This window comes from Xiphophorus hellerii, chromosome 2 (genome assembly GCF_003331165.1).
Source record: "Xiphophorus hellerii strain 12219 chromosome 2, Xiphophorus_hellerii-4.1, whole genome shotgun sequence".
Classification (NCBI taxonomy): domain Eukaryota; kingdom Metazoa; phylum Chordata; class Actinopteri; order Cyprinodontiformes; family Poeciliidae; genus Xiphophorus; species Xiphophorus hellerii.
Window position 1 is genome coordinate 31,445,817 of NC_045673.1, and position 5,694 is coordinate 31,451,510.

General features: G+C 38.5%; 1 long non-coding RNA gene across 1 annotated transcript; it reads left to right on the plus strand.

Moving 5' to 3' along the window:
- Nucleotides 1-2,263: 2,263 nt before the first annotated feature.
- LOC116730195 (uncharacterized) lies at nt 2,264-3,252 on the plus strand. Its single transcript, XR_004341278.1, has 2 exons — nt 2,264-2,552; nt 2,739-3,252. It is a non-coding gene; the product is annotated as an uncharacterized LOC116730195 (long non-coding RNA).
- Nucleotides 3,253-5,694: the final 2,442 nt, after the last annotated feature.

Here is a 5,694-nt window from a genome sequence, read left to right on the forward strand (position 1 = left end):
TTTGTCACACAGCAATATAACACACTTCCTCATAGGTGCATCTATGCACATTCTGTAAGAAATGTGGTCTGAATGTTGTTTGTTTCCCTGTTGCATTTTATTTTTCATATTGATATAAAATATATAAGCTTGGGAGTTATATGAAGGTGTTGTATTGTAAAGAAATAAATAATAGCTATTAATTGCGTGAAAAGTGTTCCATTTATGAGTTATTGTCTTATTTGTTTTGTTGGGTCTCTTAACAGAGGATGTGTGCTTAGAACTTATTTTATGAACTTCAAAATAAATTTTGTGAGATATGCAGATACCACAGCAACCTTGCTGTTTTTCGTCCCAGACTGGTATAGATTTACCCTTAATCAAGCTAAATTAAAAACATTTAGCTTGATTAAGCTAAACTGATAAAACTGAAACTGAACATGTACTGTAGGTCCACACATTTTTACATAAATGTAGTCTATAGACGTAAATTCAAACTGGGAGACTCTCTTCAGCCTACCGGCAGCATCAATTACCACGCCTCCGTCTCAGCCAACCAGCACCAGACTGTCGCTCTGCTCCAGCCAATCATCACGCAAGAGCTCCTTCAAAAGGCCAAACAACTATAGATCCACCTGCTTCAGTCGTGCTTCGACCCACCTCCTCCCCGTCTCCACCCTCATCCTCCTGGGCATCTTCCAGACTCCCTCCAGGCTCCTTCCTCTCCAGGCTCCACTCCACCAGCAGTGTCCGGGTCCGGGGGAAGACTACCCTGAGCTTCGCCCCGAGCCAATCATCCAAGCTCACGGCAATTCTCAGCACGCGCGTCTTCTGCCGGTGTCCGAGCGCCAAAGAACTTCGGGTCAATAAAACTTTCTAACTGCTGCTTTTCTCTGTGTGAGTCTCTCCAGATTGAAATAAAATTATAAGAAAACTGCATTGTACAGACGCAGATCAGAGCCCCTAAAAAAAAGAAAGAATTTTGACTTTTGGTCTCAGAAGACTGAAGTAAAATTACTGACATTAAAATTCTAAGCAGCTGATAATTTTATTAATTAATTCTGAAATTTTTATTTAGAGGAAGCTAATTGTGCTAAATATTTTCAATGTTAGCAAAAACGCTAAGTCTCAAGCACTAAACTGAAAATTAGCCCAACTATTATCATGCTAGCGGATAATGATAATCGTGGAGCGCCCACAATTCATCTAATTTCAAAGACAAAGTTCACTTTCCTTCCGAAAGTTAACGTTGCCTGTGTGGGGGACCAGTTGCTGGGGACTTTAGATCAAGGAACCCCCCCCACTCCCTTCCATTAAAATATGATTCTATTCTCTTTCCTATTAATATTTTGTTTTGTTATTAATAAGCACTGTGTTTCATTGTCCATGTTAAGCTGAACATATACAGTATATATATATATTTTGGTAACTATTCTGGCTGAGAAGGAAATGAGTGTAGAAGGGCACCAGTTTTGAACAAGCGCTTAGGGCAGCCTTGGGTCCTAAGTTTCTGTGTTGAAGAAGCTCAGTAGTACATAGCAGCCATAGTGTGACGCACGTTGGATTTATGAACGTTGTTTGTATTTTCAGATAAAAAGGAAAGTAAAGGAAATTTACAACCACAGCATGTCTCGACATCAGTTTTGTTAGAGTGTGCAACACCTGTCATAATTTACAGAAATGTTATTTTAGTCAATGAGGATCCCAAATTATTTTTAAATTTATCACTCAGTGCTATGTTGGTTCAATAGCTTCTTGTTGTCGTTTGACACAAAACTTGTATTTGAATGCACTTTTAGTGCAATTTGTCCTAAAGATATTGGAATCCAGACGGTAGACATGATGATAAGACAAGACCATGCCATCATCTAAGGATTACACTTTGATAACAAAAAACTTTACTTTGATAACCTCAAACACAAGTTTTAAACTAAGGTGCATCGGACAGAAACACAGATTCACTTTTTGTTGTGATTTAATTTATTTTGATGTCTTTTTTTTTTTTTTACAAAGTGATTTGCTTGGCAGGCTGCAGGAAGCCGTAGGAACCTGTGTCCCTCAGCTCAAAAGTGTACTTGATGCCCTGTTCATACGTCCAATCAACAGTAGAGCCACTCGCTTGGTCTGGGATTAAAACAAAAATGTTAAAATGGCAGTATTATGTATTTTCCAGGCATAGTACCACAAACCAGTAGCTACGTTAACTTCAGCTTTTATAAAAAATACTATATAGATCTAATATGACTTTGACTTTGAAATTGTACTCTGTCTCTTTAAGAAATGCCTGTGTAACCCATGTTAAAATCTGACATAAATAGGAATAAATAGTTGGTTAAAAGCCTGTAGACAGAAAATAACGTCGCTGTTCCTTTAAGGAACCAGCGATACAGACGCCGCGCCTGGGTGACGCTGCAGTACACAGACCTGAGGGAGAGAGCAGAGGAGGAATCGGAGGAAAAGAGAAGTGATTAATTAACAGGAAAAGTTATTATAGTAAAAAAAAAAAAAAAAACATAATTTACCTGGTCGGGAACTGACGGGGGTTTTATGAGAACTAAGTTACATCGGTTTTGGTGAGTTTTGTGTTTATTTTTCTGCATTTTCATCGTGTTGTACTTTTTCTTTTGGCGGAGAGCTAACGCTAAAAATGTAGCTGGTTACTGTTATCCGGTTAATATATTGGGTTTATGAAGAAGAATTTATTTGTATAATTTGAGGATTTAAAAAGAGTTTTATTGTGTTTGTGGCCTGCTATACAGGTCAGGTTTTTTGTTCGGTTGGAAGCTCAGTCGGAGTGAGGATTGGTCTGCCATGTGCGGCGTGCACATTCACAGACGGGATTCAAGATGGCGAGCCAACCTAGACCATCAATTCATCTTCTCCATCAGGGAGGGACTCTCCCGCATGTGGTAATCCGCTGCCGGAGCGGTAGGAATATGAGGAACTAGTTCGAACCGAACTGAACAGAACTGAGAACCGATTGAATTATTATCTTTTTGGACTGAATCAAACTGAGACTTTTCATTGAACTGAGTACCTGGACTTACATTTGGACCTGAACTTGAATTTAAAGTGCCATACTTTGATTTTCATATGTTTATGTCTCTGAATGTGATTTGAGTAATTGTGGTCCACTTTGATTTAATTGTGTTTGAAGGTATTTCCCTACCTGTAAAAGAAAGGAAAATGAGTTAACTCAGGAGAAAAATAGAAATCTTAAAATAGGTGCAACCTAGGAAAAAGAGACTGGTCTAATTAACTCAAATTAGTCTGTATGTATAATGTATGTAATAACCTCGGTCAGGGGTCGGCAACCAATGGCTCCGGAGCCACGTGTGGCTCTTTCATCCTTCTGTTGTGGCTCCCAGTGACTTTGGGAAATAGAATATTTTATTAAAATTAAATCATTAAAAAAATTATAAATTAAAATCATTTTAAAATAAATTTCTAACCTGAAGATTATGGTAAACTTGTAACATTAAAACAAAAAGTTTTGAACATTTTTAGCACCCAAAATATACGTCATGTCCGCCGATGTGCGACAGGCATTCCTGGCGAACCCCACGTCTGGCAGACCGCTTTTTTTTTCTTTAGCGCACTGATTTATTGACTTTTTGACCCTTGCCTGGAAGATACATTATGAATAAATCCAAGAAAAGGAAACATACTGAAGATGGCAGAACATTTAATGCTACGTGGACAGATCATTTTGCTTTCACCGCTGATGAAACTGGTTCACCAGTCTGCTTAATATGTGGCGAAAGACTGGCAAACAACAAGAAGTCAAATGTTGAAAGACATTTTGAGAACAAACACTCTGTCTTTGCTAAAAAATATCCCGAGGGAGAGGAGAGAAAAAAGGCTGTTTCGGAACTGATGCGGAAGGCTGAAGCGAGCAGGAGTCACTTTTTTTAATTCAGGAGGAAAGGTGACCGCACACACGCGATGGGACACAGAAGCATACTCATTTTTTGGTTTGCATGGTTCGTTCAGTGCCGGTGGATAATATTTGGATAAGTTTTGATTTTTATCTCCTGAATAAGAGGAGGACAGGTGACTGCATTCTGTGTCTATTTTTCCTTCAGTGCGGGTTGGGTAAGTTTCGATTTTAATTTCTTAAATACAAAGATCCAAATAGACAGAGGCTATTTTGTTTGAAATTGAGCATCAACAAAGTGTAAAATGCGTTTTGTTCCATGCAGAAATAAAATTTTGTGTTCTCTGCAGCAGTTCGTTGATTTCATAAACGCAACATAGTATCGATTTTTGTACATAGCATATAGGTTTTATATATATGACGTCAAAATGGGTTGTGGCTCCAAGTGCTTTCTTTTTATTGGGAGGCCTTCCCAAATGGCTCTTTGAGTATAAAAGGTTGCCGACCTCTGACCTAGGTGAACTAAAGAGCAAAAAGAAAGAGTGATATACTCTTTTTTTTCCTTTTTATTTTTCCCTTTTCCTCCCCATTTATATTTACCACATTATTAATAATCTGCAGGGTATTTTTGGTTTCATGTATTGTATTTTATATGTATGTTTTGCATTCAGTAAATTGCCGGCCTTTTTCACTTAAAGCAGCGGTCTCTGGTGTTATTATTCTTGCGCCCCACTCCTTAGAGCCTAGAACTGGTCCAGTGGCGCGGTTAGTGGTGTGATACCGGTGTTACACCTGCTCTTTCTGAAACCCTACTTGAGTTGTGATGACTGCCTTCAGGAAGTCATCGCAACATGGCTCCTCTCTTAACCCTTTAGCAACCTTTTTACCAATGTTGTATTGAGAAGTAGTTTGTATAATGAGCTCAGCGGATGTGCAGTTCCACCAGGTGTATGCTAGTTGCTACTGGCTAGTCTGAAGGAGCTGAGAGAGGAATTGAAGGGGGATGGTTGTTCTGGGAGGCAGAAGCTCAGAATCTTGGAAACTGCAGCTCAGAGGAGGAGCTGCACCATTACTGGGAATGTTAGGTCCAAACAGGCATTATGAACAGGGAGATTGCCACGGGAGATTAAAGAATTTCTCAAACATCCATGAAAGAACCAAGGCAACACTCCAGGAATGTTTTGATAACATTACAACATGATGTAAAGTTAAAAAATGTTGATTTTACATAATACTTTAAGTAAAACCAATGAACGTAAAGGAGGAGCTTCTTCCTATTACTAAATGATAGAATTAAAACTAGAAAATTCCTGAAGAAATTGAAACGGGGCCTGCCAAAGTGTGCCCATCGGTTTGGACCCAGGATTCTGATGCTAAAAATTAGCATCAATGCTAAAGAAAGCTGCAATGTAATCAATAGCATATGGAGAATCACAAAAATGTTAAGTAAGCTGACGTGCACCATTCAGTATGGTAAAGTAAGTATATCAGCTAAAATTAGCAAAAATGCTAATGTTAGCGTGAATGCTGTCAGTAGCATGTTGTCTGTACTTACTCCATTCAGTATACTAAACATGGTTAATAAGTAAGAAAAATATCTAATAGCTTATTTAAGCTAAAAGGCTAATGCTAATGATCCTAACCTGAGAGTAAAAGATAATGCAGGCTAATATTATTGCACCGCCTTAGGCGGTGCACTAACACGAGGGGGATATTGAGGCTTTTATTTTGAAAAAAAAAACCCCAGTAAGCTTCATATTAAATGACCACACTAATCCAATGTGTAAGTGGTTTGCTTAAACCAGTCACATAAAGCCAAAAAGAGCAATTACATGATG